Raw genomic sequence first — 16,814 nt, forward strand, 5'->3', positions numbered from 1 at the left:
CTGTCAGACCTTTATTCATCTCTCAGAAATCTAAAGGTTGGGTTTTGATGAAATTTGCTGAGAAAATTGATGGTCAACAGAGAATAAGTCCCAATGATTTTAGTAGCTCTTTCCACCACCATCAAGTCAAAGGTCCGTGTGTTCATATTGGGCACTGACTCTAAGTCTTTCAATTATCATTCGTATTTCCAGTCCATATTTATCTTTCAGCGCAGTCCCGCGTCACTCTAACTTTATATTTTATCATTTTATTATTTATATTTTATATCTCCACATCATCCTCTGCATTTGCTTTAAAAGAATCTTCTCCTGAACCCTTTTGAAAAATCCCAAACAATAAGCGTTTGAAGCTGAGCGTGAGCCTTGAGGATGTTTCTTTGTACTGTAAATGTGGTCGGAAGGCGGGAAACGGCATAGCAAAGCAGCTCATTTGTAACTTCAAACTTTGTTGTAGAGAGCCAATTTACATCTTGCTATTATTCAGTATAGAGGACATTTAATAAGATTTTGTAACTTCTTAGAGGAGCAAACAAGGAGGCCCAGATTCCAAAGAGAGGAATCCAGCATTTGAAATATGTAACATACAAGAATAATAAACATCTTTTTGTATATAAATCAAATTCATTCTCAAATGTCACCTGAAGGCACCTGAAACTGTTAAAAATCGGTTTATAATCCCACACGATCACATACTTTAATAACACACGTCTGTAAATAGATACACACAGTCAGGGCATCATAGCTCACTCTACTGACTTTAGTTAATAGCAAACACTTAAGACCACACACACACACACACACACACACACACACACACACACACACACACACACACACACACACAGACTCATTTACACATAAAGATACCTGTACACAAGATACTGAAATACAGAAAAGTACTTCCATTTATTTTTTAAGATGCAATAAAACTTGAATACAAATACTATACATGATTACATGAATTAAATTAAACTACTGTGCTGTCCTCTATATTTGCAATTGATCTTAGACTAGGTTTGGGAGGAGGAGTTTCTAACCTTCCAAAAAAGACCAGACTATTTAGCCACCAGAAATATTCAAGAATTAAAAAATGCAGAACCACAGATAACACTGGAAAGTGACTCCCTGAATTCCACGTGAAAATAGTTTGAAACAGATCTACTTCAATAAAAAATAGGATATTTTTCAGTAAGGGTCATTAAAAAAAACAACAAACAACAACCTTTAACCCATGTAAATATATGCACAAACGGACACACACCACATTGTTCCCAGATGTTGAAGAGATGAGAAATATCAACATGAGCAGATGGAATAAAGAGAGGGGGATAAAACAGAAAAAAGAGAGAAAAGAGGAGGAAGAGAACGACAGAGGTGACTGTGTTGGATGAAGAGAGAGAGATGGATAAGAGGCCAAAACAAGACAAGAGGAATACAGATTTAGGCCACGTAGGTGGACAGCAGGTGCAGATTAGTAGATATTCAGTAACAAAAAGGAATATAAGAAAAAGGGAAAGCTTTGCATCCTCTTTTGTTTAAGCCCAATTTGTAGGTCTTGCTCCTATGTGTTTCTTACATTCTTTGCCTGGTTGAGTCTGAAGATGCTGTGTTTGTGGGTTTAATACAACAGCACCTTTGTCAAAATCAGACTCCCCTTATGTCACTACAGGGCAATGACTGTTGTCTGATACTAAATGATAAGACTGAAAGCTAATTTCTCACAGTGTCACACATTTTCAATATTTGGCATGTTCAGAATCATGAATTTACATTAATAGTTTGATATGGTGACCCGATGGCCTGTAAGTGGTCCATTCAGCAGAAAAGGCAAAACTGGGGTTTTGATCGATGACAAAAGAAAAGATCCCCTGCAGGAAGGGGTGGGAAATACTCTTATTTGCTTTCTGAGAGTAAGTAAAGAGGTGGAGTCAGGATGTGGTTAGCCTAACGTAGCATTAAGACTGGAAGCAGGAGGAAACAGCTAGTTTGACTCTACTGAAAATATGCTACAAATGTGTAGTGAATATGACTACAATGACCCTATTACTTCATACACACAAACCACATAATCAACTTCTTTATAAATGAAAGGTTTATTGAACTACACACACACACACACACACACACACACACACACACACAACTAATAACTACTGAACATACAAATAAATGAATAAATGCAACGATGAATGTGCAATGACCACAGCGATAGACACTTGAATGAATGAGCACCACCATATGACAAGATGGATTAATGTGTGGAAACAGGAGACCACCAAGTGGATGAAAACATTACCATTAACCAGTAAAATTAACTCAGTGCACTGTTCAGCAGCCAAGAGATTGTTGGAAAGCAAAAGGGAAATACCTGAAGCCATTCAATGCAGTCTCTATGTTGATAGGATACCTTAATTCTGACCTACCGCTTCTTTATCACTCTTATTAGTCTGCAGCATCAACCCCAACCTCAAGTTTCAGCTGGTGGTTCAGATGGTTGGGGAAAAGTTGCTCTGGGCAGCGGGTGGTTAGTGGCGATTCTTGTGTGGGCCACCCCTGGAGCTCAGTCCCTCGTGGCGAAACACAACAGTGTATCCTTCCACCCTGCACTGCTGTACAGCGTCTCTGGCTATAGAACTGGCTGCCTGAAACCGTCGGTGAGCAGAGGTTTTGTTTTTGGTCTCTTTTACTGATCCTTGCTACCTCGACATTCATGAAAAGACTTTAGGAAGTGGTACACAATCTGCCTGGCTTTTGTTTCTCAAGAGTTGTTAAAAATGTAACCACTAAAATGTAAACCACAAAGTGCCATTTTTACATTTGTGTACAAGAGTTTCATTCTGTAGTTTGGCCAGCTGACAGATGTTACTAAGCAACAGATGATTATATTTGCAAGTGACAGTTATCATTTCCTCTGGCGAGACTGAAGGTCATCAGCTAAAGCTTTTACTTCTTAAAAACTGTTAAGACTACATTGCAGACTGTAATTAAAATTACAGCCTTTGTGGTGTACAAACTGCTCTGTTTGAACTCATGATTTTAATATTAAAGAGATTAATTGTACAGCCCTCTTATCAAGAAGCACTGGACCGATGGACTGACCGACTTATCAGCTGGCCTGGCAACATCGGCATTATTCTGCTATCTGGGGAAATTAAACAAAGTGGTGTATTGTGTTTCTGACTTTTCTTTTCACCTTTTAGACGAATTCAGAGCATGAAAGAGCTGACAGGTTCTGCTGGTAGAAGAGGGACACAGGGTGTGTGTGTGTGTGTGTGTGTGTGTGTGTGTGTTAGCTGCAAACATACACATGGATGTAGACACACTGACAAATACATATATACCACACCTGCATGCACACACACACACACACACACGGACAGACACATTACACAAAATCTGACATGCCTGAAGTCTTTCATATTACTGTACTGAGTTTGGCAAGTTTTACACACACACACACACACACACACACACACACACACACACACACACACACACACACACACACACAGATCTGTCTGTTTATGTCTTGCTTTCTGACTTTTATCTTTCCATGCCTTCTTCAGAACTAATCAATCAGAACTAATCAATCAGTCTCTTCAGATGTGTGCTGATTCTTCCTGCTCTGCCTATATTAGAAAACCTGCTCCTCATTCATAATAGCGTACTGCTAGGCGACGATCAGCTCCAATAGATGTCTGCTCTTCTGAAGTCGCAGAGATTTGTTTGAGAAAAAAGTTTCTGGCTGTGTTCTGCAGACAGAGCAGAAATCCTTGACAGGTGCAGAATGTGAGAAGGAAGACAATCGCAACATGAAATATTGTAATTAAAGCAAGTGTGTAAAACTTCCAAATCTCTGGGTGTCTTTTCATCTGTACATTTCTGCTTACAGCAAAACTGTCATGGGCAGAGATCAGTAGTAAGAGTGAACAAAACAGAAAGATAGTCATTAAGAGAGGAATAATAGCAGCTAAGTAGACAAAAGATGAAAGAGAAATAAAATCAACACGCCGGCATGTATTCAGGCCCAGAGGAAGCTTTAGCACTCGATGTCTCAGAAACTAAACTGCATGTAAGTAAAATTTCCTTGTGAATTATTTTGGTGACAGAACAAAAGGGAACAAAAGTTTCAAGAGTTTAGTAACACAGTGTGGGGTCACCACAGTTTCTAGGCTTTAGAAACAAACCGATGAATATTTGTGGCCTTCAGAGGCATTATAAAAAAAATGTTGCATGATAGTGAAGTTATTTTCCATCTTTGGTTCTGGTGGTAAAAGAGTGTTTTTGTGCACATACAGCATGCAATAAATTAGCTGACCCAAAGCTCAGCCTGAAGGCTTCAGAAACTCAGTTGGAGGAGACCCTGAGTACCAGCATTCATTATTTGTGGTCTTTCATCTTGTGGGCTCTCATCAGTTCACATAAACCCAGGGCCCCTGGGTCCAGCATGCTCCTGCTCGACCTGCTGACTAGTTTTCCCTCAGTGCTCTAACCTGCCTTCCAACTACCAACTTGTAAATTAGTTCTGGAGTTACACTGCTGTCTAGGTACCCAGTTTCACAGTGAGCCTGAGTCTCAAACTGTCTTGATGTCTTTAACAATAAAAAGACATCAAGAAACCAGGCGAGAGCCACTTAGAGACGCAGAAATGATCAATTTGTTGTCTGTTCAGACCAATAATAACACTGCTTTCCATTCAAGGACGAGCAGGCCTCTACAGAAGCCCTGAGGGGATGGAGTGGAAAAAAGAAAATGCTGACAGAATAATTCAGCAGGAGTTCCACAAAAGAGGATGTGGCCCCTGCAGACCACACATAACTCTGAAAAGGACAGCGAACAATTGTTAATTGTTAACAGTTTTCCCTGAAAACATCTGCTGTAGCTTAATATTTTATTTATAGCTGTAGCTATATATTATTTAATATTAATAACGACAGCTGAGAGTCAGTTTAGCTTGGAGATCAATCATCAGTCATGGAAGTAGAATGGACCCAGAGCGCATAACTCCGCCAAGGCTGATTTAAACAAATAAATGTTCTATTCTAACAGAGAAGGTTTACATTTAAAAAAAAAAAAAATTCTATGTCTAGATCTGCACAGTGAAATACAATCATGCAAACTCTGATAACATGTTCTACCACCAGAAAAGAATTATGTGACAATACTATGAACTGGAGAGACTATTTTCTTTTCACCTCATACCAAAGCTAAGATTAGGTTTGAACAACAAAAAATGCAAGGTTAGTGTACAGTTGTCCTGGTTAAATAAAAAATAAAAATAAAAATTGGGGTTTGATATAATTTTTTTGGGGTCCAGGTAATCAAAGCCTTCACAGACATGACTGCACTATTTAAATGTCAAACATAAGCAGAACTGTAGCTTACACACAAACAAACCAGCTGCCTACAGCAGAGCACAAAACAACTGCTAAAACACACACATACACATACTTTATATACAACTAGTGTGAGTGAAACATCACGTCATATCAACATAGATCATGAACAAGAATAAGAATAAGGTAGATCTAGACACAGTTTAAATGCTGGTATGATTAACAGAAAGCTAACTCATCCTTCAGTAGTGACAAAATATGTTTTGTCCTAGTACATGAAAGCAGCATACTTTTGCATTTAAATCATTTCATTAAAATTTGGAGAGTTTTTAATGAATTCAAAGCCAGTCGTGAAACGTTTGAAACAGTTTCAACTCTTGTATCATTTCTACATTTGATTATATTATTGTACATAACTGAGAATTTGATTTTCATTATCTTGGGCTCCAGACATTGCTGGAGTGTTTGCTGGCAGTGTTGACTCACCAAGTCAACACTGCCAGCAAAACACACATGTACTAGTTGTAATTACCACTTTCCAGCTAACGTTTTTTTTTTTTTTTTTTTTACCCCACTTGCCAGCTCATATTCACCTTGCCAGGGAGTCTACACAGACACCACCGGCTCCACCCACCACAGTCATCAGATCCCAATCACCAGACTACTGATTACACTCACCTGCCACCAGTCACCCACCTGCACTATAAAACAGCACTCCTCCGGTTCACTCACTGTCTGGTCTCAACCCTACCATGAGGTTCTTCCTGACTTGCGTCCCTGCGGAATGTCACTTGTCTACTGGATTCCCCTCCGTGTGTGTGTACCCTCGGCTCCACAGCTCCCCGCCACTCTCCAAGAAAGAAACGGACTTCCAACCACGGATAACTGTCTCAAAGACATTCCTATGTCTCGTTAACTAGCCTGCTTTGTGCTCCACCTGTATCCATCTCCTGCTGTTATAATAAATATCCCTCGTACCTGCACTTACCTCCGTGTCCTGTGTTTGCCTGCTGACACATCTGAAATCCACATGAAATGTATGTGACATGAATCAGCTGCTTTCTCTGCAGCCAAACTGTCCCAGGATCAGTAAACTGTGTGTTTGTAGGACAGAGGCTTCAGACATCAAACACACTGAGCAGCTTCAATCTTTAAACTAAACAGTGAGGGACAAAAGACATTTTAGCCATAAGTTATTTTCTTTCCTGGTGTTGTCATCTTGCCTGTTTCTTGATGTGACTCACTTGCTTATATTTAACTGTTTCAGCAAATAAAATGAATGCTAGAACCTGGCTCTCCTCCTGTTTGCTCATTATTCTCTACACTGAGTCTCAGTAGGACACACACAGTCTACCTGTGACAGTTAAGTTTATTTAAGTGACAATGGCCACTGAAAAAGCAAACTGATAAAAACAAACAAAAAGACCCCGAGTTTGCCAAGAAGGCTCACTTTCATCTGCTGGCCCTGGCCAGATGTTAAAAGCACCCTAAAATCAAAATCTCATTTTTCCAAAGTTAAGAAGAGAACCACAAAATCATTGCATAAATGACAATGAAAATGCACATCACACAAGGAAATGCATGCAATAACAAAAACATATTGCGCAAGGACAATTAAATAGTGAGTCAGTCTGAAAGTCATGTTACAGTGTAAGCAATAATATAAATAAAGAGGCATTGTGAGATTAGAAATCAAAACAGATTTATGTACTAAAAGACACAAAGATCCAAATGAAAAGATAAAATTTAGTTTGTATTTTTGTGTCCATATTCAACTCAATTGTAAATAGCCGTGTGACGCTCATGTTTCCTCTCAGCAGGAACTCAAATTAAAGTTCACCTGTGATGTTAAAGCTCATGGCTGCTTAGATGTAAGTGTCTGTGCTTCAGGGGATATGAGGACATTTTCAAACGAGGTCCAACAGCACACAAAGAATGAACACACGCAGAGCTATTCTTGAGTTATTCTCTGCCTGCAGTGAGCATGAGCAAGCCTCTAGCATTAAATGAATGGCTCTGGGTCAATTGCACCACTGTCTGCTGTCGGGTAAAAGGAGAGGAAAGCTCATGAACTCTCTATCGCTCCTCTCCACTTTGATTTAAAAAAACAAGACGTGTGTAGGTGACAAGCTGTCTACTAACATAGCGAACGTTAATCGACCTCTTCCTTTAAAATCAAACCTCGGAGCATCACAAGCAGCGTAACGGGTGGAAACCAGCCAAAACACGACAAACATCTAGAGACTGGACAGCCTTGGTGTCATAGAACTTTTTACAGCAGGATTCATTCTAAATAAGCTGATTTCACATTCAAAGGTGGATGCTTTACTGAGTGGGAAAACATGGCTCAGTTAAACTAAATGAAAGAAATGTAAATGCTATAAAACATAAGCCAAAAAACCTTGATGCGAAAGGAATAATCATCCAAACTGAGAAACAAAAGGTCAGATGCAATGAATTTAAATATTTATATGCAACTTTTTTTAACCCCGTCCTCCTCCATTTGTTACATTCTTATCTCAACACTCATCTTGACAAACCGTCATGCAGCCTGAGACTGCCTGATAAAGACAGAGAATGCAGTCAGTTTGCAGTATTAAAAAAGCAGCCACTCTTTTTTAAAGTTAAGCTTCTCTGCTCTTTCGTTATCTTCCTGGTTTGCTCTGTTGCTTCTGTTGTAGTGCTGGCAAAAAGTGAACAAACATCTTTTCTGCTGATACTTTTTGAAGTTCGGTATGTATCGGGTCTGCAGTGGTAAACACTCCTGCCAGGGAATAGCCACCGTCGGGCGCACTGACAAACGCTTTCACCTTCTCGTGTACATTATTAAACTAAATGCCAGCGATTGAGAAGCATTACAACCTTAAACAGTGATAGAAAATGACTGTGTACTCTGTGACAAAGTGTAGGTTACTTAAACCAGTGTTAGTTGCCAATAACATTGATGTTGGGGTTTGCCGTAGCTGTACATTACTTTTGTATTTTCCTCCACCTCTTTTGGTTCTTGTCATCCACACTACATACATATATATAAGTATCATGAGCAGGAGCTTTTCTGATAGTATTTCGTCTGTGTTGTGGCAGGAAGGTTTGGATTTAGACAGCGTCTTCAGCATTATTAACAAAATACTATAGTTCAAAAGCAGTTTTAAACGAAGAGGAGCAGTTTGGAGGTGTAGCATCGTCATAAGTTCCAACTCTGCTACGCCAATGTGTTCATCCGGCTTATTAACGTACAATTATTATCTATGCTGTTTTCACATTGTTGTTTAGTTGGCTGTGTCAGTTGGTTAACAGCAAAGCACCCCCTACTCAGAACATGGTCCTGTGACTATGCTCCGGGGCTTGCCAGATTTGTTGCTGTACTGGTGTCAGACAGAACACTCAGTGCTCAGCTTGTGGATACTATTCCTGGTTGCTTGTGGGTTTGGTGAGACTGTTGCCATGCCCAGGAGAAGTTGTATATAGAGTTTGAAGGAGTTTGCCATGGTAACTTTACCATATACTGTTCAATTCACAGAAAAATGAAAACTTTTCCAAAAGATGAGTGAGGGCTTTCTGTATAGGTGCTGGAGGGAGGGGCTTTTCATCCTTTTATTGAGAGTAATGTTTATAATAGCAGAGAGAGAGAGAGCTACCACAGGTCCCCTGCTTTGTTTTTTATGGTAAATATAACCTCAAAACATACAGCTAAATCACTTTAACTATTGCTATAGGTCCAAGTGTTTGACAGCAGCTGTGTGTGTGTGTGTGTGTACTTGTACACTTGTACTTGCTACATAGTGAGGACTGAAACACGTTTTGGACCTACAGAGGACATTTTGGCCGGTCCTCACAACTTCAAAGGGCTGTTTGAAGGTTAAGACTTGGTTTTAAGGGTTAGGTTAGAATTAGTTTATGGTTAGGGTAAGGATAAGGATTATGGTTAGGCATTTAGTTGTGATGGTAAAGGTTAGGGTAAGATGCTAGGGAATGCATTATGTCAATGACGGTCCTCACAAAGATAGAAGTACAAGGATGTGTGCGTGTGTGTGTGTAAGTGTGTGTGATAATGCGTGTGTGTGCATGTGTATAATTTCACATGTAGTTTATCAGTGTCTACACCTGCATGTATGCACTGTATGTTCAGGTCATTTGTATAAACAGTACATGCATGTTTGAGTGTGACGATATACAAATATAAAGATATGTGTGTGTATGTGTGTGTGTGTGAGAGAGAAACAGAGGGAAAAGGGAGTGAGACCAGTTAGGTAGAGGAGTGTTTGGTGGTGATAAGACAGCACTTTGTTTCACCTCCTCAGTGCCTCTCAGCTTCTCACACACACACACACACACACACACACACACACACACACACACACCTTACGCAGCACTGAACACAATGTACCATTATACCCACTTAACCTCCACTTCAGTAATATATATCCAATTTGGAAAGAGGAAAATCACATCTGGAAAGTCATCATTCAACATGTCTCCAGAGCAAATGATCTGTTTTTTGCCAAATTGTCATCCAAGGACTTAGAGGAGAAACTCAATATTTAAATACTTAGTTTATTTTGTCTCCAATGCTGCTATTTGAAAAGATAATATATGTTTTTATTTAACCCAAGTTTGTGTGTGTGTACAAATACTAAATGTCCTGGTTCAAAACTATAACGTTTATAAACTTAAATTATTGATATGATATGGATAAGGTTTAACTGGGAGAATGTGACTCTTGAAACTGATGTGACGTGATCCACTAGAGATTAGACCTATCACTCTATTGGAGTTGTTGCTTGCAGAGAGCACACAAACCCGACAACAGCCAAGTTTTATTTTGACCTGCCATCAAGTTACTCACAGAATTTAAGTTAATTAGTGACAGCGGTCCAGATATATATGAAAATGGACAAGGCAGAGGTGAAGAACACAACTAGGTCCATTATTTTGTATTTAAGGAATGCCTGTAGTCTACTGCCCTTTGGCCACATACCACAGACAACAACTTAGCCCATAGTTAGGAGTTAGTGAGAATGAACTGATAATGTCACTCAAAGCAGAGGTATTGAGGTATTGTTTTTCTGCAGTTTACCTGCAGGTTTAAAACATTGATTAGAAAGGTAGTTAACTGAAAATATGTTACACGTTATGTTATATGTAACGTTAATCGATTTAAATAAAAACCAGGTGGTGCCACCTCTATCTTATTGTATTGTGTATTGTATTGTGTCGCCTCAAAGCAAGAAAGTTCTGGTTTATAGCTGGCCAGCTGGGACTTTTCTCTGTGCAGTTAGCATGTTCTCTCTGTCATGGTTTGAGAGTTTATGTATAGTATTTCCTGTTTTATTTTTGAATGCTTTTACTTCCTGTCTTTGTTTGCTTTTCTCGCCAGTTTTGATTGTTTGCTCCGCCCTGATTAGTTTCACCTGTGTCTCGTTATCTCCCTTCACCTGAATGTATTTAGTCTGTGTGATTATCGGGATGGATTGATGGATTGACAATACAAAAGGGCTTCATTGTCACATTCTTAATTTGGGATTTTGCATTGTATCAAAAAAGCTCTATTTGACACATAGCACAAATAATGGTGACTTGGCACTCAAGCCCCTCTGCTTAGTGGTGTCATTGTTGTTCCTTGCAGTGCATGAGAGCGTGGATTGAGTTAAACCTGGTGTTCCTCCCAAGCAAAAACCACTACAACAGATTTCTGAAGATGGCATTGAAGTGCCTTAAGATGCAGTTCCTTTTGATGGCCACTGGTTCGAAGAAAAATAAAGACTGTACTGAAATTAATGTAAAAAACAAACAACTTCAAGTCAACAAATGTATTTGTTAATAAGTTAGGGTTAAGTTAGTGGATTTTGAAAGTGTTAGTTCTATTAAGAACACATGAAGGCTTAAAGAGAAGTTTGTTTTGGGCCGTGTTTGCGACGCTTGACAGGACACTCAGCCACGTTGTTTGCTTCTTCTTTTTCCCTCCTCAGCTCCTCACAGACTCCAAACCATTGCCCAAGTTTGAACCTCTTGGCTCCAGTAAGTGAGAAAGATATCAATTCCAAGATGTTTTTCACAGACTTTTGTTCCACCCCAAGGTTTTCTGACTTCCATTAGAATCAATAGCTCAGTTTTTGCCACTGCTTCCTCCTGCAGGGAGACAGAAGAGCAGAGACAGTCATTACTGTGGCCAATCGGGGGGCTGTGATGACATAAACACAGCCCACTCACACCATTTTGCCTAAGCCAGCTGTTACCAGACTCTTAAAATAATACACTGGGAAGAAACAGTGGGAGCAGAGCCGTCAGGTGTGTGCACACATTCTCCTAGTTTGTTGACATAATGGGTTCTGTTGCAGAGACATCCCTCCCTAAGGACTGTCTGCAAAACCACCACTTGGTCTGTCCTACCTACTGCTTTAATGTGGCAGCCAGTATCCTCCATAGATGCTTGTCACATTCTAGCCATGTAAAATACCAAAAAAGTGCAATTATTTATTAAAAAAAAAACTTTGTCCTTCACCCTCCGCGGGTGGTCTCATCCTTCGAGCTCGGGTCCTCTACCAGAGGCCTGAGAGCTTGAGGGTTCTGCGCAGTATCTTTGCTGTTCCTAGTACTGCACTCTTCTGGACCGAGATGTCTGGTGTTCTTCCAGGGATCTGCTGTAGCCACTCCTCCAGTTTGGGGATCACTCCCCCGAGTGCTCCGATGACCACGGGCACCACTGTCGCCTTCACCTTCCAAGCCTTCTCCAGCTCTTCTCTGAGCCCTTGGTATTTCTCTATTTTCTCATTTCCTTTTTCCTGATGTTGCCATCACTTGGTATTGCCACATCAACCACAACGGCTTTCCTCTGCTGTTTGTCCACCACCACAATGTCTGGTTGGTTCGACATTACCATTCTGTCAGTCTGAATCTGGAAGTCCCACAGGATCTTGGCTCGGTCATTCTCTACCACCTTTGGAGGTGTTTCCCACTTTGACCTCGGGGTTTCCAGTCCATACTCCGTGCAGATGTTCCTGTACACTATGCCAGCCACTTGGTTATGGTGCTCCATGTATGCTTTCCCTGCCAGCATCTTACACCCTGCAGTTATGTGCTGGATTGCCAGTATCCTCTTTAGATGCTTGTCACATTCTAGCCATGTAAAATACCAAAAAAGTGCAATTATTTATTCATATATATATATATATATATATATATATTTATTATATATATATGATATATTTTGGATCTTGGAGTTGGATAAATAAAGTCCCAGACAGCCAACAAAAAGGGAAGCGATGAGTTTCAACAAAGCATGTGACTTTGACACATGAGACAATACAGTCACTTTTTTCTACAGTCAACCTTGGTTTCTTTTAATCGTGACAACGATTGTTACCCAACCTTAGCCAAGTAGTTTTTGTGCCATAACCTACCCAAACCTTAAACATAGCAGATCATAAAACAGTCATATGCATTTTGGAAGGCAGTAACAAATGTCATTTTGCAGCTATCAGTACCAGATCAGAAAACATTCTCACAGGTTGACAAACAACACATTTTTTAGTTTGGATGACTTGAAAGTTTCAAAAATATGATTACTCATTTGATCTGTGAATAATTCAAGTATTAAAGAAATATCTGCAGGATTATCATGCAGCTCAACTCAGAAGACAGGAGAAATTCACAAAGCACAATAGTCTGATAGAAAAGGGCACAGAAACCATCGGCTGCCATTACACTTTAAACTAAAACAATTAGTTGAATAACCTTGAGGTTGTCTTCCACTTCATCATCATTCATGGTGCAGAGCTCAAAGAAACTCTTTAAGGATCATTTGTCAGGATTAGTGTTGTACTGACCACACATGAAAACAAATAAACAAACAAAACAAAACAGGATCATTTTGCCAAAACTGTGTTTTGGTTGGATATCTAACTGTAAGGAACACAGATTTCTGGACCCAAATGCAAAACTCTGATTGTTAGTTGCAGTAATAACAGTTTATTTTGAGAAGCCAGGGAAGTGGGAGAAGAGCTGGGCGAGCGGAGCAGAGTGGCAGAGGAAGGCAGGCAGCGTGAGCAGATCCGTCAACTCTGTGAGTAGTCTGCCACGGCAAATGAGAGGAAATTTCAGCAGAGGAAAACACGGTTAATCAGGTATCCAAAAAAACAACAACACATGATAACAACAAAACTAGAAGAAAATAACTACATTAATAGAAAATGGCTTTGCCACTTTTACCACAGAGACAAACAGAACAATCAGGTAAAGACTGAAGTGAAGAGCAGGGGTATATGTACTGCAAGGTCTTGATTGGTGGATGTGTCTCAGGTGTGCAGGAGGCGGGTGGCAGCAAGAGAGTACCAGGTGTGCAGGTGATTGGCAGCAGGAGCAGGAATGGTGCACATGCCCCCACAGAGAGAAAAACGAACAGGGAACCAACGCCACGTGGAGGGGGAAAACAGCAGGGACAACACAGGAAATGAGGAGGAGGCCATGACACTAACAGCTGGGGGCCATCATGATGAATCTTGAAATGAGCATTGTGGAGCAGCATTCAGCAGTATTTATCTTACTGTTTTTTGAACACTAAGGTTTAATTATCTTTCCCCCTTTTTTCATTTTGGATAAGACTCTTCCAAACCACTGTGTGGTAGACCGGTCACAGGCCTGCCGACATGATTTTACAACTTTAAAAGTCTTAAGAGGACCCATAAGGACTCAAGTATTCAGTGCGGTGTCTTTTTCACTTTATTTTAATATATTTTGTCAAGTTTATACATTTTCTATAATACTTTAGAGCTCATTTTGGAACAAAGGAAGGAAGAGATACAACTCCATCACATACAGACACAAAATGTACAGACACAGATATTCAGCACTAGGCATCTTTGCACACACTACCAGATGCATCATTAGTTTACAGAGAAGCCGTCCCTTAAAATATCCCAAACACAGATTGAAAGGCATAATGTTCCTCAGCCAATAAAAGAAAATGCCCTAAAAGCAAATTTTGCTGCCTGAAAATAAAACAGAGCCAATCGCAATGTCATCCTGCCAACTCCGCCCGGCGACAGAGCGGAGGAACCATCTGATAGGATGTAAATAATTCAGAGCAATAGATTATCTCAGTTTTATGACTAGAGCTGCAGAAAGGACGCCAGCAGGCAGGGAGATGTTGACTGATGCAATCACACACACACACACACACACACACACACACACACACACACACACACACACACACTCTACTGTGTCGTGACTATGCAAAATTTACAAGAACGCAGCATAATGGAATAAATGAAAGTGGAAGAGGAAAGGAGGAGAACAAAAAATAAAAAGATATGAGAAAATACAACAATAAGAGAGAGATGGAGGAAGAGGTGGAAAAGAGAGAGGGTAAAAAAAGTTTATTAAAAGACAATTAGGGAAAGGATAGGCAATACTGGTTTCCATTACACCTTACTGTATGTGCATGTACTTCATGTAATAGAGGCAGAAATTGCAAATCACTGCTAATTTGAACCATTTGGATCAGTTTATTCAAAGATTTTGTCCCTATGTAGGTTGTTACATCACTGTTGCAGTGTGTAACAGTGTGACGTTAGACACTGCCTCTGGCTGTCTTCAGCTGTGTTCAGCCGAACGCCTCTACAGTGTGCTTCAGCTTTAAAACTTTATAAAGCTTTAAAGCACTTTATACCAGATTTTTCATTCAGATGGGTTTTTTCCCTCCTTTTTGATAGTATTGTAGGAAAATCACAGGTATAGATAATAAAATTAACACCGGCTGAATTCCATTCAGCTGCTTCACTTTCAGTGCCACAATTTTACTAGGGGACAGGAAGGGTAAAAATATAAGGCCTTTGAAATGGTGTTGGAACAACAATTATATCTAAACGTCTAAAAGAGTTTTCGTCCACATTGGGCCCAGTTTCAGTCACCTACACGTCTTTTGATCTGGAAATCACCAAATCAATACTTACTGTACTGGGTTCTCACAGGTATACAGTACATCAGACAGATAAGAGACAAAGAGAGAGCATTGGAATAAGTTAGTGTGGATAATCCTGTGAGGCTTTTGATGTTAAGTCAATATAAAAGGAGCTCCATAGAAAGATAAACAGCAGAGCTGTTAATGCAGGCCTTGGCACGAATGTAAATCAAATCAGGAGACATTCAACCTTCATCACAAACACTTATCGTTCTAATGCTCAAAGCAGTTTGAGATCAGCTGATGTCTCAAGTGTCTAAAAGAAGCCACACCGATCAATGCAGAGTGAATACTAATTTCTTCCCATTCAATATTGGTGTATCAGTTAGATAATATTGAAGGAATGTGGCCTTCCCAAGGATGTGCTTTTCTTTATTCTCTCACCTCCACTCAGTTCAGGTCTGTCAGGTTCAGTGAAGCAAAGACGCAGCTGATGTTCGCCAGAAACAAAGCTGTAACAGAAAAGTTCTTCTACTGCAAGGAAAACGTTTCAGACTGTCGATGCGCAGGTATGGAAGTAATAAGCACTGTATTTAAGTAATGGTTTTATTTTGGCCTTAATACATTGATTTAAGTGAAGAATAAGTCCTTTGTGTAACTTTGAATTTTGTATTAAAAGCTTTTAGAGAAGGTCTAAATCTTAAAGTCTAGACAATATTTGGGCGAGAACACTTTAAACATCGGCACAACACTTAATATCTGGTTGATTCATTTATTCACAACAATGTTTCAGTCCCACTGACATTCCTCAGGCTGTAAAAAGACTGAGAAACATTTAATCATTAAATCAGGTGTGGGTCAGTTATCAATCATCTGTGACACTGCTGACACAATGTTCCTTCAGAGGTGTATAAATATACACACACACACACACACACTCACACACAGAGGCAAGGAAACGTATGTGAACCTTTTAGAATTTCATGGTTTTCTGAATAAATTTGTCATAAAATGTGATCTGATCTTCATTTAAGTCAGTGGCATTGACAAACACAATGAGTCTAAAAATAATTACACAGAAAAATTCTGATCTTTCATGTCTTTATTGAACACATCCATTCAACATTCAAAATGGCAGTGGAAAAAGTAAGTGAACCCCCCCCCCCATGGCAGCAATAACCTCAACCAGGCGCTTCCTGTAGCTGTGGATCAGACCTGCACATCGTTGAGGAATTTTAACCCATTCTTCCTGACAGAACTGCTTTACCTCTGTCATTCTTTGGACGTCTCATGTGTATGGTCCTCTTCAAGTCAATCCATGGCATCTCTATTGGGTTGAGGTCTGGCTTGGCCACTCCAAAAGGCAGATTTTGTTATTCTGAAGCCATTCTGTTGTGGACTTGCTCCGGTGTTTTGGGTCGTTGTCCTGTTGGATCACCCACCTTCTACACAGTTTCAGCTGACGTACAGACATCCTCACATTATCCTGAAGAATTATCTGATATACTCTGGAATCCATCTTACCCTCAATGATTGCAAGCTGGCCAGGCCCTGATGCAGCAAAGCAGGCCCAAATC

This window comes from Siniperca chuatsi, linkage group LG7 (genome assembly GCF_020085105.1).
Source record: "Siniperca chuatsi isolate FFG_IHB_CAS linkage group LG7, ASM2008510v1, whole genome shotgun sequence".
In the NCBI taxonomy this organism is placed as follows: Eukaryota; Metazoa; Chordata; class Actinopteri; order Centrarchiformes; family Sinipercidae; genus Siniperca; species Siniperca chuatsi.